This window comes from Camelus ferus, chromosome 16 (assembly GCF_009834535.1).
Source record: "Camelus ferus isolate YT-003-E chromosome 16, BCGSAC_Cfer_1.0, whole genome shotgun sequence".
NCBI lineage: Eukaryota > Metazoa > Chordata > Mammalia > Artiodactyla > Camelidae > Camelus > Camelus ferus.
The window spans coordinates 13,767,526-13,792,762 of record NC_045711.1 but is presented as its reverse complement, the minus strand read 5'-3'; the positions used below and the strand labels follow the sequence as shown (position 1 = coordinate 13,792,762).

Here is a 25,237-nt window from a genome sequence, read left to right as displayed (position 1 = left end):
CACGGCCTGGTCATGAACAAGGACAGAGGAACAAAACAGTTGACCAACAGAAAGTCCAACTTATAAGATGGGTCCTAGCATCCAGTTGCCAACACTCATTAACAGGAATCATGATGCAAGTCAGACGGAACTAAAGCATCTCTGTATGTGGCAAGGAACTAACACCTAGACAGCCAGCAAGGATCTGAGGTTTGCAAACAGCCACGGTAATGAACTTGGAAGTGGATTCTCCAATTGAACCTTGATATGACTACATCCCTGGGGTGCAGCCTTGTGAGAAGCCCTGGGTAAGGCTCAAAGTCTGGGTAAACTGTCCCCAGATCCCTGACCCACAGAAACTGAGATGACACATGTGTTGTTTTGAAGCCACTGAGTTTTGGGCTAATTTGTTAAAACTGCAACAGTTAATAACTAGTAGAAGAGGTGAAGGCAACGTCGTCAAAAGTCTCTGTCTCTTGGCTTCCGTTCCGTGGGTCGGCTTCATTGTCTCGCTTAGCCACCTCTTCGGAAAGATTCTGAAAACTCTTGGTAATTCCAAGAAAAAGGGGAAATCACTGGGCAGCTTTCCAGTGGATGGCATAGTTGGGAGATGGGGTCATCCTAACACGTGGACTGAGAAAGGAACAAGAGTGGTACCCAGCGGAGAAAATCAAGGTCGGCTGGTTCCAGAGGGAGGAGAATGGAAATCTACCCCCAAATGGTAACTGATGAGATGTGGAAGTGATGGAATCCTTGAGGTGAGCCTGGATGGGATTTGGGAGAACCAGCCCAGCTCTCAGGCAGAGAGGGGACTGAATGATCAGTGTCACTGACATCAGTGGGTTAAGTCTCAAGGTGTGAAAGCAGCGGCTGCAAGGAGCCTGGGGTACTGAGGGCCGAGAAAAGGCCTGTGGGAAGTGGTGATCCCTCTTAACTGTGTGAGAGAGTGTCTGTGCCCGTGTCCAGGCAAGGACATGAAGAAGGGAACACGTGGTGCTGGTGAGGCACCAGGCAGGCAGAGAGAGACCATTCTTTTGAGTAGTCTGGTGGCAAGATTTTGATCACCTGTGCTAATAGGAGACAGGGTTGCAGGTTGCCGGTTGCAGGGCTAAAAATATAATGAAATGAATCACAAAAAGACAAGGCTGCCAGGAACCTTGTAAATCACTCGTTTTGTCACCTGCTTAAACCTGAATTAGTCCCCTAAGTCTTCTTTTAACCTAAAGTTTCTGCTTCCTCCTCCTGAACCTTCAGAACTCCTACCAAGGTGGGGAATGGTTGGATTCCAGCCTCCTCATTTCTTCTCTGTGTCCTTTCCTGATCTCCTGCTAAAGAGCTGGGCTGGCAGTAAGCTAAGACTATTTCTCCAGCCCAGCAGCAGAGAAGCAAAGTCCTGGCCCTTCCCGGGCTCAGTCAGCCACCTTTTGGTATGAAGCAGACGCTGATCATTTCCAGTGAGTCTGGGAGGAAGTTAGCTCATCACGTTGTCAGGTTTGAGCTGTGCTGGGTTTGCGAGAGAACAGCTCCGGGGGAAACCTTGGCACAGGGACCACATGGACCGGCACACTTAGGTGGTGCGCCCAGGACGATTAATCTTGCAGAAGGCATGGAGATGCAGCTTTCTTTTCAGAATCAAGCGTTGTGTGTGCAGGCGTGTGGGTGCTTTTATAACAGCCTGGGATGGCCCTCTCTCCTGTGGCATCTCACAGGATGGGCGTCCAGGGTGTTAGAGGATTCAGCTCGTGCCTGACCATCCAACTACGCCAGGATACTGCGAGTGAAAATACGTTGGAGGAGACATTAAGAAATGCAGTTCCTGCTTCACGTCCAGCGCCCTCATGGAGAGAAGCTGGCTAACTGTCCCGAATCCACCCCCTGGGCAGGCGGTGGAGAGACGCTCCTCTTGGGTCGCTTGACGCCGCAACCCAGTTTAAACTTTTCACCGGCCTGGAAAGGTTTACCAGGTCTCTGCCTGCCCAGACTGCGTGTGTGCAGCATGTGTGGAGGAGGCCAAGCAGGGCTCTCTGTGTCACCTTTCCTGGGAGCTCTGAACTCCGCAGGAATGCGTCCTGACTTCGCCCGGCTGGTAGGAGCAGGAGCTGTGTGGTAAACAGGGGCGTGGTGGAGGGAGGGCAGGACAGGCCGGTCCCCAGCTCCCTCTGCTTTTTCCGATGACTCACAGGCTGCGATGCTGGAAGGGGCCTCAGAGATAGATCATCAGATCCAGCAGGCTTATTTCACAAGCATGAGGAAACAGGGCTTCCGGAAGGTCCCGGAGCAGTGAGTGGAAAGGTGGACAGGGGACCTGTCGCTCGCCTCCATGCACAGGGACACATTCTGCCCCTCACATAACCTTCTTTGATAATTTACACTCAGGAAGTGAGTGCCCAGCATGGGGGATGTGTGCAGCTCCCCCAGCCCTGAGCTGACCCTCATGCTTTCTCGAATCCTGCCTCACAAGTATCCTCTTCCTCTGCCATCTTGGCCACTGGGACCTTAGGCAAATGAAAGCTGCCTCCCCACGTGATGCCTACACCACCCCATCGCCCTGTCTTCCCATTAGATCTGTTCTGTGTAGTGAATACAGAGTAAATCTGAGCAAAGAAGTCACTCAAGGGCAGCGTGAAAGAGGGGAGAGGGCAGAGGGCAGTGCCCCCTGCCTGGGGCGGCTGGGGCGTTGTGGTCAGAGGAGTCTTTTATGTCAACTGAGGAAGCCATCTCTGCTTTTCTGGCCAGGCTAGCCCCGGGGGCAGGTCCCCACGTGTCCCTCAGCCCCCACACCACCACTCCTTCCAGCTGTTCTGGCTGCCCCGCCACCCAGAAGGTTCCCTGGAGAGGAGAGACGGGGCAGTGAAGTGGATGGGAGCTTTGGAGCCTAACAGGAACTCAAGGCTCCCCAGGGTCTCTCAGGCAAAAGGAAGTAGGTCCCGATGCACATTTTAACCCCCCCTCCCCACCCAGAGTGAGGAAATTACAAGTGTGCTCCTCCCATACCTGCCTGTAGGTCTGGCCAAAGGCACGGAGCCCGGAACCTGAGTGAGTTACGCGGTTCTGAGGTCTCGGGTTTGTAAAAGCTCAGGAAAACAAAGCAGCCTGGAAGGGAGCCTGCGGCGCTGGCTTCAGAATGTTAACAGGGGCTCAGAAGATGGTGAAGAGGACTTCACGGAGGGGGAGTCCTCTCCTCTAAAAGGAGGAGGAGGGTTCCCAGGTGCCAGAGAGGGAAGGGCCACCCAGGCCAGGGATCAGCATGAGCAAAGGCACAGAGGCACCAAAGGTGAGCTTGGGGATTAACTGAGGGGACTTGCTTGAATAGGCTGATTGGTGATTGCTTTGTATTGATTTAGAAAACATTTGATCTGGCGTGGCCGAAGGCGCATGGGGGTGAGAGGTGAGATGATGAGAAGGAAGGAACTTGTCGCCTCTGACAGGATCCTCTTTATTGCCAGTGCTAAAAACCAGCTCAGGGCTGCTTCAGCCAAGAAAAGAATGTTTGAACTCCCCTACAGGGTCCACAGTCCCAAGGACGTCAGGATGTGTTTTTTCTCACTTCATCTGCATCGTTAGGCCAGCCCCACGGTGAAGACTTTGTCGTCCTCCCTGCTTTGAGGCCGCCAGCAAAAGGGCTGCTTTTCCCATGAAGTTCCGAGTTAAGTCCGGTAGGTTTCAGACCGGATGCTGTGGCCAGGGGCGTGGAGTGTGCTCGTTGGCTGGGTAATGGCTCTGCCTTGCCCACACCTGAGAATGGAGAGGTGTGCGTCCCCACAGGAGAAGTGGGGTGCCAGTGCTGTAGGAAGGGGGCCGGGGGCATAGGCGGGCAGATTGGCAGGTGTTTATCACTGCTCACCAGAAGGCTGAAGATCCCTGCAGGGTTTGTGCATTTTGTTTTGCATGCCGTTCAGGGGCTGTCAGAGGTGGTTTTGAGTAGGCGGACACTGTCCTGGCAGGCAGCAGAGGGGTGGGTAGGGGAAGAAAATGTGGAGAGATTTTGCTGGGTTGAGTAGCTAGGACTCCTCCCTTGCATTTCTTCCCAGATGCATTAGTTGTCTTCTTTATCCTATTGCTATTAGCCAGGCCTTCACTGACAGCTTGGTTATAGGAACTTTGGCCAGAAACGGAAACCCAGGGATTGCTTCTTAAGGACTTAGTTCCAATTGGGGGTTAAAATAAACAGCCCTGTGAAACTTTAAAGACCACTTTGGAAGTGACTGACTGTGGTGCATTTGGTAAGTGGGAAAACCAAAGATGTCTGATGTGGGGTTTGGGTTTCTGAGTACTAGCAATATTTTAAAATATGTATATATTTTGTCTATGTGGCAGGGAGTAGAATTTGCTTTTGGACATGTTGAATTTGAGGTGTTCATGGCGTGTGTCTCTAAAGCAGAATGTGGTTTATCACATGAGTCAGAACCCAAGTGGGGACCTAGGAATGAGCCACGGGATGCAAAGCAGCGGCTACTAGAGGCTGATCTTGGGGTCATCGCCTTTGGTTAGTGATTAGCAGCCTGTGGCCCATGGGCACCTTCTCCTTGGTTTCATGGCTACTGCCATGGGCCACCTTCTATGCCCTGGAAGAGGAGAGCCAGTCAGAGTCCGCCTGCATGTACAAGCTGGCTTAATGAGCCAACATGCCCATCCCTGTGGCTGTGGGGTAAAGATGTGTCCCCACTTCTCTGCAGAGGCAGAGATAAGAGTGATGTGGCCACGAGTTAAGGAATGCTTGCAACCATCAGGAAGTCTGGAAGAGGCAAGGAACAAAGCCCCTTAGAACCTGCAGAGTGAGTGTAGGCCTGCTGACACCCTGATTTGGACTCAGCGTCACTGATTTCAGACTTCTGGCTCCCAGAATTATAAGAGGGAAAAAGATGGGTGTTGGTTTAAGCTGCCAAGTTTGGGGTTACTTGTTACAGCAGCTGAATGAGACTAATACAGCGAGCATTTGTCAAAACCAGCCTATCAAGATGCCCCTTGTGGGGGAAATAGTGATCCCTGGTCAAAGAACTTTGAACCTTTTTTTTTTTAAAATATATTTATATTGAAGTGTGGTCAGTTTACAATGTTCTGTCAATTTCTGGTGCACAGCACAATGCTTCAGTCATGTAGGAACGTACGTATATCCGTTTTCATATTCTTTTTAACCATAAGTTACTACAAGATATTGAGTGTAGTTCCCTGTGCTATACAGTGTAAACTTACTGTTTATCTGTTTTAGAACTTTGCACCTTGAACACATGAACATTCATGCATTCCTTCAACGCATTTTTACTGAGCACCTGTTGCACCTTGGGCCCTGTTCTAGGTGCTGGGCGTCTACAACACCGTCTCTGCTGACACTGCTTCGATTCTCCTGGGGAAAGCAAACAATAGAAAACAAATAACTGTGGGATACAGTATCAAGCTAATGAGGTTCTGTTTTCCTCTCACAGAGCAGAGGGTAACAGGATGTGCTGTTCTCAGTGGGGTCGATGGGAAGGGTCTCTGGCTGCTAACATTTGAGCAAAGACCCGAATACGAGGGGTCAAGCCAATGGATGTCTGAGGAGAGAATGTTCCAGGGGAGGGAAGAGTTAACTCGTGGGCCAAGGGGTGGATGTGCTCTTGGCCCCTCTGCTGGGTCTGGAATAGAGGGAGGGAGGGGGTTGCTGTTCAGGCCACCACGAACATGGGTTTTCACTCTGAGGAAGGTAGGCATTCGCTGGACAGATGCGATTTGAGGCATGACATTTTTTAAAAGATTGAGATAAAATTAATAAAATTCATCTAACAAAAATTCAGCATTTGATTTTTAAAAAATCTCCTGATTTTTTTTTAATGTTTATTTTTATTTATTTATTTTCTGGGGGCAGGGAAGTAATTAGGTTTGCTTATTTATTTATTTATTTTTAATGGAAGTACTGGGGATTGAACCCAGGACCCCGTGCACACTAGGCATGTACTCTGCCACTGAGCTCTACCCACCCCCTGAAAGTTGACCATTTTTAAACTATACAACTCACACCCACCTCCTTCCCTCTCCAGCTGCATTTTATTCTTAGTTTTTCTGACCGTGACTGCCAGAATTTTAAAGACTTCGCTGTTGTTTCATGATTTGTTTGCGTTAGCACTGTCTGTTGGTTCCCTGTTAAGAAAGATGAGGAGTGATTTGCACTCTGCCTACCCTCCTCCCCAGATGGGACAGTTTGCTGCTTACGTTTACTTATTCTGTTAGCCAGGCATTCACCAACACCTGGGTGGTAGGAACGGCAGCTGGAAACTGATGCCAGGGGTTATTGTTTAAGGATCTGGTTCAAACCAAGGGTTAGAATGAACAGCCCTGTGAAACTCATGGTCTCTCAAGTCCTTTCCTTTCCCTTTCCCTTTCCCTTTCCCTTTTCCTTTTCCTTTTCCTTTTCCTTTCCTTTCCCCTTTCCCTTTCCCTTTCCTTTCCTTTCCTTTTCTTTTCTTTTTTTTCTTTTCTTTTTTCTTTTCTTTGAACCCATGGGAGGAATTTCTTTTAGCATCAGGGCAGGGATGGTTGTGCTTCCCCTGGGCAGGTGGCTCATTTTATCTTCAGGACAGACACCAAGGGCTCCTTAGCCAAACACAGGTCCCTCTTTGCTCTGGCTGCAAAGCTCCATGCCAAATTTGGGGCCACCCTCTTGTGCTGGGAGATTGGACTGGAGAGGTCCCCGACCTCAGCCAGACCTCATCACATTTTTTCTGCTCCTATTTTGTCTTTCTCTAATTTGCACTTGGGGTCTGGATGAGGGAAGATGTGGTGTGGGGACTTTCATTAACTCTCTCATCTCCGCTCCATCCTCCCAGCCTCTCCCTGCTCTGAAGTCAGACCTTCTGAACTTGACCTCCCTCCTCTGGGTTTTGTGCCCATCCCACACTCTCCCCCACTTCCAGCATGGGAAGCAACCACTCAGAAATAGGACGCGTGGCCCCTTGCCCTGTGTCATTAAGGATGATTTATTTCTCTGTTAGAGATAATGGTCCATGTGAGGACTTACTGGAATCCTACATGCGGGGCTGATCCTTGTTAAAAGATGCCACGTGAAGCCTGCACTGGTTTAAGGAGAGTCGACCAGAGGCCAATGAGCTTCATGTCGGGATGCATGGGTCCCCTTTTCCTGAGCCCTCATCGCTTCAGCTCAGGGGCTCAGAGTACCGAACTGTTGGATGTTCTCCAGCAGCTGGCTGCCCAGGGTCTTGTACCACCCTCTCTATCTTCCTTCCAACCCAACCCACCTCCCTGGTACCCTAAACAGCCACAGTTCGCTGGCTGAGAAATTGATTCTCCCCCCACCTTTTGTTTTTTTATTAAAGCAGCACATGCTGTCCACCCCCCCCCCACCCTTTTAATAGACTGAAATTGGACCTGGTTCACAGCAAGGTGAGATAGGTCCAAGCTGGTTGAAACCCCAGCAACCCTCCTGCTGAGCAGATAGGTCTGCTCTCAGCACAACTGATCAGAATTTCATTCTCTCCCCTCCTTCTGAATATATCCTCTAACAGGCTGGTGCATTTCTGTATTTCCAGGTCCTCTCTTTATAGAGGATTCCTGAGCTCGGCACTGGTGGCCTGGCTGCGTTCTGAGACCTAAAGGCTCCCTGAGTCAGGCCTCTTTACAATGATGAAGGCTTCCGAACTGTTTGAGGAAGCTGTTCAGAAAGGCCTTGTCATTCATTCATTCATTCGTTCATCCATCCATCCAGCATGGTTCAGTGAACCTTTATTGAATTTCTTCAGTGGGCAAGGCTTGTCTGCTGGGTGCTGTGGGCAGTGTAGACACCCAGTGTGGACACTTGGCCTTCTGCGTCCCAGCAGCCAACAAGCTCACTGCCAGGCCAGGAGAAGCATGTGCCAGGCACTACTTAAACCTTCTCTGACAAGTGCTATTGAAGTGGTGGTGGTGTTAGCGCCCCTCAAAAAACATCCTGGTCCGAGTCTTTATCAACAATCCCATCTTCCGGGAGAGGGCTGCCCACTGAGCAGAAATTGGGGTAGTTTGTGTGCACATCCCCCTTCCCCCCAGGGAGTCAGGGCCCAGCTCACTGGGACATCTGGGCGGGTGGGATGTCCCCTTAACTCTCGACTCTCCTCGTCTGGTAGATTTTCCTCTTTGGCTTTCCCCCGTGCCCACCTGAACCTCTGAACTTTCCTGAAACTACGTGGGAACCACAGGTGTTCCCTTTCTTTAGAGGGAAACCGTAGCAGTATCTGCTGGTGCCCTATAGATAAATTTATTAAACCAATAGAATCATTTTAGTTACTTGGGAAACATTCAAGTTTTTCCAGGTTGGTCTGGGGGTGTCCTTGCAGCTTCTAGGCGTCCTCTTCCTGGAGAGGCCACTGACCTGGGCTCTCTTTGGAGTCTACGCCACGGCTCTTACTGCTCCCCCCACCTCCCCCGTCTCTCTTACGGCTCAGCTAGCCGTGGTGCATTCCCGGGAGCTAGTAGCTATGTAGAATCTTCTGAGATGCCTTTTCCTCCTCCCTGGGGATGTGTATGCCCGACCCCCAGCAGGATCTCATCATTTCTTCCCCATGCCACCCGTCAGGATTTATTAACAAGTTTTGGTCTGAAATTGGAATTCTCCACCTCCCCAGCAGTTCTTAATTGATTTCAACAGCTTGTGCAACCCAAGTTGATTGACTTTTCGTGTCATGTTTAATTCCCTACCCTCAGTTTTAGCTGAAACTCGGCTACCATCCCCTCTAGTTAGAGCACCCGGAACAAATTCAGGTTCCTTACAATGATTTGGCAACAGGGACTGAGCCAGGGATTGCAAATGCCCTGTCAAAGCAAAGGAGATATGATCTCTGCTCTTGGAGCCTCAGAGGGACACCCCGAACCCCACCCCCCTGTGTGTGCATTCTCAGCTGACTAGCTAATGACAGGACTGGGCTAATGTGATGCCAGAAACGTGAGTCCCTCACTGTCAGGTGTGGACAACAGTGAGCATGCTCCGTTGCCATGGGAACGTGGACATGCATTCATCTCAAAGCAGAAAGAATTCACTTCCCCTCCTCAGGGATGTGGATGTTTCCCACACTGTTCTCCGGGCACGTCTGTTCTTCCTGAAGCTGCAATGTCCTCCTCAGCCCCCCACCCCTTGCTGCACCCCCATCACCCCCCCCCAATCCATTGTCACCCTCTTCTGGGTGGGTGTCCTGGCCCAGTGTATGCGGTTGACCCGTCCCCACCCACCTTGCCCCCTTGCCACTTTGTAGGTGTGGCCAACATCCAGGCATGCCTCTGATGCCTAATTTGAAGTCCTGGTGACCTAATTGTAAAGTAGGAGGAGAAGACTGAATGTTTCTTGAGACAAGGCAGCGAGATGAGAGCTGGCCTGAGCGAGACAAAACAGAGTGAGGCTTTAGAGTTTGGCTCAAGTCCTGGCTCTGCCACTTATGAGCTCTGTGACCTTGGAAAAATACCTTCCTCCTCCTTTTTGTCCTCATAGGTAAAGTGGGGTAATCCCTACATGACCAGGCTGTGGGAAGGATGGAATTAAAGCATGGCGGAGCGCTTAACGTGTCACTCAGTACGGGATCATTTTCTCATGCTGTGTCGCAGCAGCCCAGCGGGACTGAGGTGTTGACACTGAGCTAGGTGGCGGCCACGCCCAGGGATGTTGTCAAGAATCCAGAACTCTGGGCTGTGAGCCCAGTCTACCTGGGGCCGGTTGGGTGATGTGTCACACGGGGTTCTTTGGTTGCAAACTTCAGTAACCGACTCTAGCTGATGTAAGCAAAGTGGAATTTATTGCAAAGATACTGGAAGCTCACAGAATGGGCAGGAGGCTGGGGAAACCTCCTAAAAGCACATAGAAGCCAAGGTGCTCAGCTGTGTGAGGCCAGGTGGTAGGACTAACAGGAGCGATCTAGCGGACCCAGTGTGGCCAGGTGTGCTTGGCGGTGATGGAGGAACCCCACCTGTCTCGTGAGGGATCAGCAGAGAGCATCTAGAGGCAGGCACACCTTCTCTCTGCGGAAAAGTAAGGAACCCCCGCCCGGGGACCCCTTCGTGTTTAAGAGATGCACAGAGAAAGTACCCACTGAGAGATGATTTCCTAAAAACAGAAATGGCGTGGTGTTGAAATAAGTGGTGAAGGACAGTGGGCACTTAAGCAGCAGTTGCTGCAATGGTTGTGGACAAATCTCACTTTGGGCTGCTTTTCTGAAAATGAGAGGCTTGAACTAGATGATCTCAAAGGACCCTTGGGTTTCTAACAGGGTTGTTCCAGTGATGAAAAAGATGGCTCTTCTGTGGCGAAGGGCCAGGAATTAGCGTCGGTAGCCTTCAGTTCTTCATTTTACCCCTGAAACCTCCTGCTCCACCATATATGTCGATAATGACCAATATTTTCTAGAATCCACTTAATTTTTTTTTTACTTTTGTATTTTATTTATTTATTTATTTATTTATTTATTTATTTATTTATTTTTAACATTTTTCATTGAGTGATAGTCATTTTACATTGTGTCAAATTCTAGTGTAGAGTAGAATCCACTTAATTTTTAATAATAGTTGTCTACAAAAAAAATTATAACCAATGTATCTACTGTCCCTACTTGAAAAATCATCTATAATTTATATAATTTACCATAAAATATATAATTTACCATACATTTATCATAATTTACCATAATAAATAAATAAAATTTACCATAGCTATAATTTACTATAAAATAAAATTCACCCTATCCAAGTGTACAGGTCGGTGACTTGACAAATATATACACTTATGTAACTTCCATGCTAATGAAAGTCCAGGACATCTTTCCAGAAAGTTCTCTCTTGCCCATTTGCAGTCAGTTTCTCTCTTCTCCTCTCACTCATCTCCTGAGGTCACCTCTGATTTTCTGCCCTGTAGACTAGCTTTGCCTGTTCTAGGATTTCATAGAAACAGATCGTGGGGTGTGTACTCCTGAATCTGGCTTCTCTCACAGGGAATAATGTCTGAGATTTATCCATATCATTGCATCAGTTGTTCATTCCTTTTTATTGAGGAATAGAATTCCATCAGTTGAGCATACTAGGATTTGCTTATCCATTTGTCAGTTGACGGACATTTGCATCGTTTCTGGTGTTTAGCTGTTATGAATAATTCTGCGAACATTTGTATATAAGTCCTTCGGACATGTTTTCATTTCTGTGGCGTCAATACCTAGGAGTGAAATTGCTGGATGCTATGGGAAGAGTATGTTTAACTTTATAAGAAATGGCAAAACCATCTTCTCCACCTCACTCATCACTCACAGAGACCTATGCGCTTTCCGTTGTCCTAGCTTCTCACCAACATTTTCTTTTTCAGCCATTCTAGTGAGTATGAAGTGGTTTCTCATCGTGCTTTCAACTTGTATTTTCCTGAGGATTAACGATATTGAACATTTTTCATGTGCTCATCACCATCTCCGGATTTCTCAAGTATTAACACTTGCCAAGTGTCAAAAATAACACATCACTTGGCATTAAAAAAAAAAAATCCCTGCGTGTTGCTCCAATTCAATTCCCTTTTCTCTTTCTCTCCCCGGAGGTAACCCTTAGTCTGCGGTTGATGCATATTTTCCATGAGCACGTTTTAAAATTTTTATTAGCACATATGCATCTAAAATAACATTTGCTAATGTCTCATGTGTTTTTAAACTTGTATGAGATGTATTTCCCTTTTGGGAACTGGGTTTTCCTCACACGTTGTTTTTGAAGTTTATCCACGTCGATATATGTAGACCTAGTTCATGTTAACGGCCCTCTGGTTTTCTAGAACATGCATGTCTCATAGTTTATCCCTGTGGGTGGACACTTTAGGTTACTGGGAACCATTGTACACCTCTCCTTGTGCACATGTGTGAGTGTTCCTCTAGGACAGATACCTCGAAGGGGAATGAATATCTGGGTCTGCAGTTTCTTTCTTTGCAATCCTTAAATATTTTAAAATTCCTTTTTATTGCCTTTCTGTGTTATGGAATCTTCAACACTATTGAAAAGAAGCAGTGGTGGAGAACAGCCTTGTCTTATTCCTGACTTTAAAGAAAAGCTTCCAGTGTTTTCCATTGAATGTGACGTTTATTGTAATTTTTAATAGAGTTTATCAGACTAAGAAAATTCCATTCCTAGTTTGTGAGGAGTTTAAACTGTCTGGTACTTTTTCTGTTTCTGGGTTATTCTGTTTTTTCCTTATAATCTTGTAATATGGTGAGTGTAACTAGTGAGTGTTCTAATGTTTTCATATCCTTTAATTCCCAGGATTGGCTAATGTGTATTTAGGATTTTTATACCTATGCCCTGTGAGGTTAGGAGACAGGCTTTTAATTCTTAAATTGTTTATCTTCGACGGTTGGTACCTGAGTATTATAAAAGGAATTGATTGTTTTTCTGTCTCTTTCTGGGAGAGGCTAACTGTTGCCTTTTCCTTAAAGGTTTGAGAAAGCTTGTCAGTAAAACCACATAAACCCATTATCATTTTTTAAGGTAGATTTTAAGACCGCAGCATCTGATTTTGAAGGTTATAGATCTATTCAGGTTTTCTATTTCCTTTTGAGTTAGTTTGGAATTTTCAGTTTTTCTGAAAAACGATTAGTGGCAGGAGATAGTAAATAACCAGGCTGTCCCAAGACTCGTGGGAAAAAAGCATCTTCCGCTGATAGCATCTTCAATCTGCGGACACCTAGGAGGTAGGTGGGAGGAGATCAAAGTTAGAGCATTGCAGGGTTTTGTGTTATTCAGAGGAAGGAAAGAGCTATCGATTAACTTGGTGCTTGAAGTCAAGTGTACATGTTAAAAATGTCAGTGTCACCACCTAAGTAAGTATCAACAGACTGTACAAATGCCAAGGTTGTGGGGTTGGAAGGAGACTAAAGAAAATACAATCAATCTCAAAAAATGCAAGACAAGGGGGAGCAGAAGAAGCAAAGAGAAAAGCCTGGCAAAGAGAAAGCATGTCATCATGATGCCCTGCAGGCAGCACCTCCTCCTCCTCGGCCTTTCTGGACTCCTTGGCTTTTCCCCTTAGCACTGCACACCTCCATCACTTTGCACTGTGACTGCCCGTCTGCCATCTTTCTCTCTTACAGGAGGGGACCTCTTCTGGGTCATTTATCTGCTGCTTCGCAGTGCCTGACATAGAGCATGTGCCCAGTAAGTGTTTGAATGAGTGGGGCAAACAAGTAAATAAGTAAGTGAACAGAGGGGCAAGTAAATCCAGAGGCATTACTCTGTCAGGTTCAATGGCTATGGGGAGTTGTTTTAATCAGCGATCGCCTGGGTGGATCTGTGAGTTGGGAACCGAGACAGCAGACTGCGGCCTTGGATTTGACTGGGGAAAAGGGCAGGGTGAGATGCCTCAGCTGAAACCTATAAAGTCGTCAGCTGTCCGTGTGGCTTTTCTGCCCTCGATGGGTCCGCGGTAGTTCCCCGAGAGGCAGTAAAATAACCTGCGCAGCGAAGAAGAGCTTCTCAAACATTAACCTGAGCTCAGGTCACCTGGGGCGCTTGTTAGACGGCAGATGCTGATGCAGGAGGGGCGGGGGGCGGGGTCCTGGATGCTGCGTCTCCAGCATGCTCACTGTTGCTGGTATGTGGCCCATGCTTTATGGAGCAAGGGTTCATGCTGTCATCGCCACCGTGGCTTCTTCCCCCAGGGCCTCGGGGACAACAGGAGTGACTCTTATCCTTGGAGAACAGACTCAAATGAAAACCATCCTGACTTCCAGGATTCTTACCAGTGACTGTGAAAGATCCCAGCACATGCTGGCCAGGGAAGGGTATCACTGCCCCAAACTGTGTTTCATGACCCGTGTGCTCGTCCCCAGCCCTGAACCCTGAATGTTCTCCAAGCTCCCTGCACCGTGACCACCCTCCTCCCCGTTTTCCTGTTTCTCAGGCTGAGCTACCTGGCTTGTTTGGACGCATTGCATCCTGAAACGCTCTCGTCTTTGTGATTCTCATGTCACTTGTCACTGTCCTCTGGCCCTGCCACACTTTATCTGTGCAGTCAGAATCCTGTTTCCTTGCTTCATTCCGGCGAGCCTTCGCCTTGCTGTCATTCGGGTCCCTAGGCGGGAGGACCTCCTCTTATGTCTCCGTTGTTGCTGCCTGCCCCCAGCAAGACACAGGCAGCTCACCCTGTACGCCCAGAATCATAACACAGACTGGAGACTGTGACATCCTCACCCTGGCTTTCTTCATTTTTCTTAGTCCCTTGTTTTCAGAGAAATGACACAAAACCAGGGGGCAGTGCCCTAAATCGCACGTAAATCCATAATGCACCAACCCTGGGGCCAGACAGACCAGAGGTCCACCCCCGAACCTCTGTCCCTGGCTCTCCCCATCACGTCTCCGAAACAGTGCTGGCAAGTGGTCCACTCTGTTCTTTCTCCCACATTTTTTATCAACTCCTGTGGGTCCTGGAGGCTTGTGGACAGAAGATCATTTGATCAGTAAGTGATGGGACCTGGGGTTTCTCTGGGTATGGTCTGGCTCCAGGGTTTTACAGAAAGCATCTTTGAAGCCAGAAGAACCTCTTACTCAGGAGGAGAGTGGAAACTTGAATGCCTTGGGGGCCGTCCTCATACCTTGGGCAGGGGCAGCCTCCCTGCGTACGGCTCCAAGTGCGTTCATGGACCCTGACAAGCTTCGTCCGTCGGTTTTTTCCAGGATGGGCAGAGGTGATGCATCCCTGAGAGGAGGCTCAGGGGCACCACACTGGCCTGCACAGCTGCTGGGGAAAATGGTTGATGGTTAAATCAGGGGCCACTGGCAGGGTCTGCATGCTGGTTTGTGTCCTGGGGACCCAGCCTTTCCTAATTATTAACTTTGGCCAAGTAAGCTGTGGGCTAGGTCGTGTCTGGTACTGTCCCCAAGAGGCAAGTGGTGGCCATGGAGATGTCAGAGCAGCCCTTTCGGCCACCATTAGAATCACCTGCGAGCTTACAAGGCCCCCGCCTCTGGGTGTCTCCCCAAGGCATCCCATTTCACGGGCCAGGGGACTCCTGGGCATCGAGGCAGCTTTAAAACTCCCAGATGATTTTCACTGGCAGCCAGGCTGAAAACCACTGCATCAGGGGATGGCAGAGAAGATGGAGACGTTTATCTCCATGCTGTCAGGGCAACTTCAGCACGGCCTTTTCAGTTTTTCAGGAGATGATTGCCATCTTTATTTTTCAATGGGAAATTTCCTGGTTTTCATATGTAGGCCCCTGACGTACAGGCTAAGCCCACACCTCTCAGACAGATGCTGATGAGGCTGGGCTCCGCCCGTCCCCCATTCCCTGCACTTGTGGGTGAGTACGCCCGTGTCCTGTTCTTGTTCTTGGCCTCAGACTCAGAGTCCAGCTCCATAAAAATGTTTGCTGAGCCCAGACGCTGGGTAATTCCTGCTAGCCCTCAGCAACCCCATGGGGTATATGTTATTTTGATCCTGTGTCTCAGATGTGGGAAGTCACTTCGCCAATGGGATGGTGAATCCCAGACTTGAACCTGGGTCTCTTTGCTTCATAATCTCAAGCTCTTGGCCATCCTGCTGCCTTTCTGTGCGTGGCGTCCTTTGGTGCCCTCTGCCTGCGGATACCCCACAGATGAGCTTCTGAGGCGGACCCTCTGACTCTGATTGGCTCAGAGCCTATGGTCGGGCCCCATCAGAGGGTCATGTGTGGTGTTGGGGAAGTAGGAATCTGGAATGCAGAGTACCCTGTTTTATTTTATTTAAAATTAAAAAATATATATATATATATTCTCTGATCTGTTTTTTTTTTTTAAGTTGGTGTTTATTTATTTTTAATGGACGTACTGGGGATTGAACCCTGGACCTCAGCATGCTAAGCACGTGCTCTGATGTTGAGCTATATCCACCCCCTCCACTGTCCCCTGTTTTAGAGAAATTGTACGTTTCCAGCTTCTGTAAGCTCTTCCCCCTTCCTGTCCCCACCCCCACATCCCAGATTATGACTTGCCCCTCTCTCCCGGCCTCCTCTTGATTTTGGAAATGGGCCGGAAGGACAGCATCTTTGTTGGCATTTTGTCTCCCTGAGGTCAGGTCAGTAGCCAGGCCAGCTGAGTGGAGCCCATGGCAGCAGAAACGAGGAACGAGGGTGAACAGGGGGACAGGCCAGGAGTGGAAGCAGCAGCGGATCCACATGGGTGCCGATGGCACATGACCCCAGGGCACAAGCCAGACGGGGCAGGTTCATATAGCGCAGAAAGTAATCATGTAGCATCTTCCAGAAGACTGGGCAAGGATGGGTCTCCGTGGTCTCTGGGCAAGGCTTTCAGTAGCACGGAATCACAAAAGGAGAAGGGTTTTCCCTTTGCAGTGCCCTCAGTGCTTCTGGTTCTGTTCAGGAGAGTTTCCGGCGGTGCTGGGTGAGGACCGGCCACGGCAGGTAGTGCTCCAGCCGGGACTCAGTAACTGCTTGGTTTTGCAGTCGCAGTTATTTTTGTGCTATTTCTGGCAAATGTTACTAGTTTTCCATTCAGAGAATACTATAAAATTTTGTGAGAAAGGCTTTTTTTTTTTTAAGTGAAAAAGTAAGTCAACTAAAAATAGTAACTAAACAAGAGGAGAAGTGGTATGATGGGAGGCTGAAAATGATAATGTGGTTGGTAAAAGACACCTGGCTCCCCGGGGGAGCTGGGTGTAGGGGTCCAGGGTATCCAGCTCTAGGGTCAAACGGGACCCTATAATACGGGACCTTGGGCACATCATTTCATGCCTCTGAACCATAGTTGACGCCACTGTAAAATGGGAATATTGTATTAAATGAACTCATGTATGTCACGTGCTGGGCCCAGTGCCCGATGCAGTGATAGTAAGTGGTGGTCATTATTGTATGAAGTGTGCATCAACATGAAATCTTGCACCTGGAGGCCATCAGTGAGCACAGGCCAGCTGTGGACTAGCAAGCTTTGTGAGGGAGTGAGCTCTCCGTCAGCACAAATGTTTCATAGACTCATCGCCTGCCTAGGAGTTGGTGGCAGGAATCTGCCACTGAATGGGCCAGACAGCAGGGGATGTCCCTTCTAAGGAACATTCTGTAGCCTGTGTGCAGAAAGTTAACAGAGCTGGCCCAAGACCTCTCCCGTTACAAAACTTGCTTACAATGTTTGTCTTTGCCTGGCACCCGGGACCTTGAACTTAGGTAAGGGTCCCACCATTCCCTGAATGATAAGGGTGGCTCTTAGTGAAACTGTTCTTACACGTGTTGTGGTTTCGTGAACACTTGCTTTCCAGGGAGACTGGGGTTTTGCTATACGTCATCGGGCAGAGGGTGCCTGTGTGACCAGCCCCCCACGGAGCCCCTGGGCTCTGAGTCTCTGCGAGCAGCCCTGGTAGGTGAACTTCCCACCATTGTCAGAGCTCATTGCTGGGGGAATTCAGCGCATCCTGTGTGTCATCTTGGGCACCACCTAAGGGTTCATCTTGGGTGTTGCCAGTGTTATAGAAACGCCTACACTTTGGGGAACCCAGTTTGTCTTAGAGCCAGGTCTGCAGACCACAACAGAAGCTCCACAGTTGGTTTCGATGGCGGTGTTTCCCTAGAGCTGTTTCCACCTCGCGTTGTGGCAGCACTCCCACGTGGCTAGGGTAGGGGGGGTGGCTTCCTGCTGTGATCAGGGGGGTGAGGGCACCTTCCCTGGTTGCCTGAGGCCTCTCGGGGTGGCTGCGGTGGACTCCCACTCAGCTCCAGGTCCACCCAGACACCCTTGTGGGCTTGGCCAGCCTCTGTTCTCCACCCCAGAGGCAAGACCCCACCTTTGCCCGGCTGGTGAGCACCTGCACCGGCAGCTCCAGGTCTCTCCAGCTGGCGGGCTTGCCCTTTCCTCTGGTGCCAGGGCCCCCTTGACAGCAGGTACAGGCCGGAAGCACCTACGTTGTAAGAAACAGTCCAGCTGGACGTGGCTTCCTGTCACACTCTCTTGTCTCCCCCTGTCCCTCTTGCTTCTAGTACTCATGGGGCCTTCCACCCTATCCTGCCCCAGCCCTCCTGGTCACTGGGGAAACTGGGGTGCATGTGGGGGTGTATTCTAATTATCTGCATCTTGCTCTGAGGTCAAGTTGCGTTTTACCCCCAAGCAGGCCCCTGACTCCAGCTCCTCCAAATGTCCCTGAGCAGGCCTCGTCCCGGGGGTGCCAGCCCTGCTTGGCTGTGCTCGGCACTCTGCTCCCTGTATGTCTTCTGCTCTAATGCTGTTTTACTTATGCTTCAGTTATTTTTTTACTTTATATATATATATATATTTTTTTTTTTAATTTTAATGGAAGTACTGGGGATTGAACCCAGGACCTCCTGCATGCTAAGCATGTGCTCTGCCGCTGAGCCATCCCCCACCCCCGCCCCAGTAACTTCTTTTCCAAGTGCCACTCGACCTGCCCAGCAGTTCCCCATGGTTCTGTGGCGCCCAGCCAGGCAGACCTAGTGAGGCCTTGGAGCTGTGAACAGCAGCATGTCTCATCCACAGTCACACAACAGTCCGACCTGGCCAGATTTGGGGGGAGGCAGCTGATAGTGGTTCCCAAAGCTGTGTCCACATGCTAATCCCCAGAACCTGGGAATGGTATCCAGTTTGGATAAAGGGTCTTTGCAGATGTGATCAAGTTAAGGATTTTACAATGAGAGGATTATCCAGATGGTCCTAAATGCCATTGTCCTTTTAAGAGGGAGGCAGAGGGTGATTTTATTACATACAAAACAGGAGGAGGAGGATCAGGGAGGCAGTGGCTGGAGTGGTGTGGCCATAAGCCAAGGGAGGCTGGCAGCCACCAGGAGCTGGAAGGGGCAAGAAATGGATTCACCCCTAGAGCCTCCAGAGGGAATATGGCCCTGCCAAAACCTTGATTTCAGTTCAGTGGTACAGATTTTGGACTTCTGGCTTCCAGAGTGGAGAGACAACATACTTCTGTTGTTTTATGCTACCAAATCTGTGATAAGTTTTTACAGTGGCCATAGGAAAGTAATACAGAGGGTATCTGGCAATGCAGGTATCTTTGGGAGAAGCCCTTACCACAAATGCAGGCTGATGAAAAGGGCTGACTCTCTAAATACTCTCTACTTTATGATCTTTAAGCTTTGTTGCCCTGGCCTGTGCCAAGGGACTATTAGGCATAACTCTATTGCATGTTACAAAAATGCCCCTCAGACTGGCTTCAGACAGAAAAATTTGTAGGTTGGTATAACTGAAACATTTCCAGGTGTCAGCTTCAGGCATGGTTTGATCAAGGGGTTCACACAGTGTCAGCAGTCTGATGTCTCTCTTTGCCCCCCACCCTGTCCCTTCTGTTTCTCACCAGTCACTTTTCTTCTCTGTGGCCTCCATTCTCAGGGAAGTTTTCCCTGTAGGGTGTCAAGGTGACCATCCGCAGCTTCAGGCTCACCTTCTATCATAGTACTGCTTCCTCTCCCCAGTAATTCCAACCAAAGTCCAGGGATTGAGCCTCTGGGTCACCTGCTCATCCCAGAACTAGCCACTGTGGTCAAGGGGATAGACTCCTTGGAGAAGTGGGGGCCACCTGTCCCCACAAACTGTGATGAATGAGAGTCGGGGAAAAGCACATCCCCAGAGGAAAACCAGGGGTGCTCTTACCAGAAGCACGGCTGTGGGACAGTCACACAGAGCTGAGAACTGTCTCAAGTTGTGTCCTGCCTGGTGGTTCCTGAGGCTTGTGAGACACCAGTGAAGACCATGGTGGTTTCCAGGCCCCAGATCCCCCACAATGTGCTTGGAGATGCCAGGCCATGCCACTGAGGCTTTCCCTCTGCCAGAAGAATCCAAGTGTGAAAACCAGACTCAGCCCCACACATCACAGGAGATGGAGAAGCTGACCCTGGAGGTCACAAAAAAGGCAGGGATCGGGTGAGAGAGCTGAGAAGCTCTGTGTCCAGCAGCAGCAGCTGCTTGTATTAGAAAATCTCATTATCAAAGCATCTTTGAACTTCTGTTGGCGTTTCATGACTAATGTTCGACCTGGTGAGAGCTGCGCTTGGGAAACGGAAAAGGAGAGTGGAGCTGAGCGCTCCCGCTACAGTGGGGCTCTCTTTGGCCACAGTCTGTGGAGGGAGGTGACTCACTGTGGGGACTAAGCAACAGAGGACCTGCTGTGGCCACGTGAAAACAATGCTCCTCCTGCCCCTTCTCTGCCTTGTGGAGGTGGGAGCCCTGGGCCTCGTGTCCTGGAGGAGGCATCTGGCCCTGGAGGGTGCCCAGCGGTTAAGCTGTGCAAGGTGATGGTCAGGAAGCTGTCTCCACGAGCAGCTCAGAGGAGAGGTGACGCGCTCAGAGTTCTGGAGCCAGGTATGCAGGTTCAGGCTGCCTTCTGTCATGTCTTGTTTACGGTGTAAACTTGGGTTTGTCACCCTGACAAAGTTTCAGGGCCACCTGGGTCTAGCCTCACCCAGTGCTGACACTTACAAGTGTAAATGCCACTTACACCCTAAGGCAGGCTGCCAACTATTTGAACCTCAGTTTCCTCCCCCTGTGAAATGAGTATACTGATCTTCCCCAACTTAAGTATTTCCATTGTGAGTTGAAAATGTTGCAAGCTGAAAATGCATTTGATACACCTAACCTACTGAACATCATAGCTTACCCTTGTCTACCTTAAACATGCTCCAAACACTTACAGGAGCCAACAGTCAGGTAAAATCATCTAACAAAAAGCCTGCTGGATAATACAGTGTTGACGATCTCATGTAATTGATTGAATACTGTACTGAAAGTGAAAAAGAGTGGTCCCCTGGGTCCAGAATGACTGGGGGTTTACCCTCCTGATTGTGGGGCTGACTGGGAGCAGTGGATCCCTTTGCTAGACCGAGATTCAAAATGCAAAGTACGGTTTCTACAGCGTATCGCTTTTGGACCGTCGTAATGCCGAGAAATCATTAAGTCGGACCGTCGTAAGTCGGGGACCATCTGTACTTGCAGGACATACCTCCAGGGTGGTGATGGAGGTGGGGTGAGTGACTGTACGTAAACTGATGAGAACATTCAGGCACGTTGTGTCACGTTAAGTGTTTCCTGCTGTGCTTGTAATGAACTGAAAATTAAGATGCCTCACCTGCCTCCAGCGTCGGTGCGAGTGTTAAGTGAGATAATGTGCATCAGTGTTCAGAGCAGAAACTTACTTTCTCCCTTCATTGGATTTAAGCTCCCCCTGGGCAAGGCCTGTTTGTCTTGCTGGCTGCGATGGTTTCCCGGTCCAGAAGGGTGTCTGGAGCATAGGACATGCAACGGCAAGTGTTTGCTAGACAGATAAGTGGACGCACACAGTGTGTGCTGTGTTAGCCGGCATCTTGGCACGGGTGTTCCTGAGTCCCGGGTAATTCACACATTGTGCCAACTTCACCTGAGCTGCTGCTTCCATGCTTTGGGGCAGAGATGGTGGCTCTGGCAGAAAATGCTGGATAATTGCCACAGAGAAGTTAGATAAGCACTTGGTTGTGTGGAGCAGAGAGAGCAGAATAGCAGGGGCTTGTCTGGGCTGTAGGAAGATGGGGGACCCCTGGATGTGGGCACACGTGCACATGCCAGTTCCCCCCATGCCTCTGTCTGCTCAACATTTTTAAAAAATTGGAAGTATAGTTGATTTACAATGTTGTATTACTTTCTGGTATGCAACAGAGTGATTCAGTTATACACATATACATATACATACTTTTTCATATTCTTTTTTATTATAGATTATTACAAGCTGTTGAATGTAGTTCCCTGTGCTGTACAGTAGGACCTTGTTTATTTTGTGTATAGTAGTTTGCATCTGCTAATCCCACACTCCTAATTTATCCCCTCTTCCCCCTTTCTTAACTGTAAGTTTGTTTTCTATGTCTTTGAGTCTGTTTCTGTTTTCTAAATAAGTTCATTTGTATCACTTTTTTAGATTCCACATGTAAGTGGTATCACATGATACTTGTCTTTCTCTGTCTGGCTTACTCCCCTTAGTATGATCATCTCTAGGTCCATCCATGCTGCTGCAGATGGCATTATCTGATTCTTTTTTATGGCTGAGTCGCAGTCCATTGTATAAATACACCACAATTTCTTTATCCAGTCATCTGTCAATGGACACTTAGGTTGCTTCCATGTCTTGGCTACTGTAAATAGTGCTGCTGTAAACATTGGGGTGCATGTATCTTTTTTGAATTAAGAGTTTCCTCTGGGTCTGTGCCCAGAAGTGGGATTGCTGGATCATAGGTTAAGCTTATTTTCAGTTTTTAAAGGAATCTCCATACTGTTTTCCATAGTGGCTGCACCAAACTACCAACCGCATAGGGGGGTTCCCTACTCAGCATTTTGATGGAGGTGGGAGGGAGCAGGGACTCCTTTTGTCAGAATGACAAAAAGTGGTGTTAGTGGGCTCTGCCTGCCTTTCCTGACCCAGCAAATCACCACAAAACCACCACTAAGTCACTCTCTGCTGCCTCTTCCTGACCTGCTCTGGGAAGGCCAGCCAGCAGCGGCCCTTGGGGCAGGGCAGAGGTTGTGTTTGCTGGGCACTGTCCTTTCTGAGTGGCCCCTGCTGCCTGCAGGGCTGGACAGGGCCTCCTGGGCAGCCGTCCCTTCCCTACGGGTGTCCTGGTGGCCACAGGCCTCACCCGTATGGGGCTCCCTGGGCGCCCACAGGAGCCCGGGGGCTGGAGGGCATATGGTGTGGGGACCAAGATCTGCAGGGTCATTAGAAACCCTCATCATCTGGTGGTGGCTCAGCCCTCCTGAGGGAGGGAGGAGAGGGAACACTAGCAGCCCTGGCTTGCTAATTCAGGCACTTCTGTAAGCAACAGCAACCCAGCAGCCAAGCCAAATTAGCCATGTTATTTGACATTATTTACATAAAGAGATTTAAATGATCTGTGTCCACAGTGTTCATGTGCCTTCAGTGGGCAAGATGCATTTTATTTGTTTTTAAAGTCTGTGTATTTTTTTTGTGTGTATCAACAAGGAAACATTTGAGGATGATTCGGGCAGTTACAGAATCTACTTTAAAGTAGTTAACAGAATGGTTAATATTCCTCCTTAATTGTGAGTCAGAGCTTCTCTGTGATCTCCAGAAGTCCTACAGTTGGTCTCTCTGTGGAAATGGACTTGGATCAGAGTCATGGGGAACCAGCTAAGACCCGGTCTGAGCGTTAGGCTGTATCAGGGTGTCTCAACCTTGACATTGTCGGCATTTTGGGATGAACAGTTCTTTTCTGTGGGCAGGGGGTCCTGTGCATTGTAAGCTGTCTGGCAGTATCCTGGCCTCTGTTCACTGGATGCCAGTGGTAGATACAAAAATGACCCCCCTCCCTGCAAAATGTCCACGTCCCTGGAACCTGTATGTTCAGTCACATGGCAAGAAGGAATTGAGGTTGCAGGTGGAATTAAGATTGCAAATAAGCTGACTTGGAGGTGAGGAGAGTATCTTGGATGAGCCAGGTGGGCCCGACATAATCACAAGGGTCCTTGTCAGTGGAAGAGGGAGGCAGAAAAGAGAAGACCAGAGAGTTGGCAGCCTGAGGAAGACTCGGCCCACCGTTGCTGGCTTTGAAGACGGGGGAAGGGGCCATGAGCCAAGGAATGCAGGTGGCTTCTGGAAGCTGAAAGTTCAGTAAGACAAGGAAACAGATTCTTCCCTAGAGCCTCCACAAGGAACGCGGTCGTGCCGACACCTTGATTTTAGCCCAGTGAGACCCACTGCTGAAATACAGAACTCTGAGGTAAGAAATTTGTGTCGTCTTAAGCCACTGAGTTTGTGGTAATTTGTTATAGCAGCAATAGGGAACTGATACACTCACCCATTGTGACAACCAGTAAATGTCTCTAGGCATTGCCAGATGTCCCCATGGGGCAAAATCACCCTTGGTTCAGAGACGCTGGCTATGGGGACCGCCATGGTATTTCCCTAGAAACTGGGAGAGGAAAGAGTTTCTCTGCTCTGTGATGAGAGTGAGGCCAGGCGTGGGTGCACCCAGCACGGTTCTCTCTGGAAGGAAGGAACCAGTGGTGTAAAGGCGGGTGGGGGCCACAGCTGCTCCCCCAGCCCCTCCCCGGGGCTCCTGGACCTGTCGCGCGGTCATCGTGGCAGAGTGCACTTGTGCCTGTTTGTACAGAACTAGAAAAGCAGCTGAACTGTCTTCGACTACATCATCCAAGAGAATGTAGGAACTCAGTAAACGTCAGCCGAAGTAGCATTGCTAGCGGCGTCCGGGGCAAGGTGGGCCAGCACGTGGGGTGTTCCCCGCACTGTTTGTGGGCGTCGTGGGCAGAGAGGAGAGGCCGGGAGCCCAGCCTACATGGGGGGCCACCCAGCCCGGGCTCTGGGCCAAATGCACCGCCCCCTGGTTTCTTCAACCCAACCCTGATGCTGTCATTCTGTTTACTTTGCTGACTGCGAAATCCACATGGTTCCGATTTCTTCTTTGTGATCCGTCGTCTCTGTGTGGCTTCGGAGCCAGAATCCATGTGAAGCGGCTTTGAAGTGGTTGTTCTGGGGTAAGTGGGACGTGGTGCTTTTTCAGGGTTCACGGGGGCAACCGTGAGATCCCCATTTGATTCAAGCAGGGCTCTGGGAGTTGCGACTGGGAGGTGGACATTGCTTCCCAAGCACATTGGTTCTGGTCCTGGCCCAGGAGCCACGCTGGGTCAGAAGGGAGGAGGCTCTGCAGAGCCTGCGGTGGGTGTGCGCAGCCAGAGCCCCTCCTTGGTCCTCAGCTTGGGTCATACGATGCCTCATTCCAGGCGTCCCTGGCTGAGTCAACACGTGGTTCCATGTCACCTGCTGCCTCTGGGTGCAGCCCAGAGATGGAGCTGCGGCCTTTGGCTCCTCCTTGCAGGCAACAGCTGGCCGTGCTTGGGGGCAGAGGAAAGGCAGATGCAGGGAGAGAAGAAAAGAGAGGGACAATCAGTGAGTGGGCAAGGAGGTTATGGAGGAAGACATCGCCTGTATTTGTGCTTTTGATATTAAAGGGCCAGATCATTCCATGATGGGCTGGACTTTGCTGGATCTAATTGGTGTGTGGAGGCCAGTGGTCCCCAAATTTCAACCTGCATTAGAAACACTCACCTGGAGGGCTTGTTAGAACAGACTACGGGGCCTCACCCCCAGAGTTCCTGCTTCAGGAGGGCCGCGGTGAGGCCTAGAAGTCTCTACTCGGGAACAAATTCCCAGGTGATACTGATGCTGCTGGTCCGAGGCTGAGGGTCATTGGTCTAGAACCAGACGAGGGTCTTTATGATGAAACTGATGGTCCTCAGGACTTTACAGTTGATTGGTGAGGACCTACCTCACTTTTTTAATTGAAGT

The 25,237-nt window shown here is 49.6% G+C and overlaps 1 protein-coding gene across 6 annotated transcripts in view; it reads left to right on the top strand.

Moving 5' to 3' along the window:
• GAS7 (growth arrest specific 7) overlaps positions 1-25,237 on the top strand; it is a 187,819-nt gene that overhangs the window by 62,734 nt on the left and 99,848 nt on the right. For 2 of the 6 annotated variants that reach the window (XM_032498806.1, XM_032498801.1), the window contains exon 1: positions 24,405-24,426. The exons of the other annotated variants lie outside the window; for them this stretch is intronic. The gene's annotated coding sequence lies outside the window, so the exon portion shown is untranslated. Of the gene's footprint in view, positions 1-24,404; positions 24,427-25,237 lie in introns of those variants that run through there. 6 annotated transcript variants of the gene reach the window in all.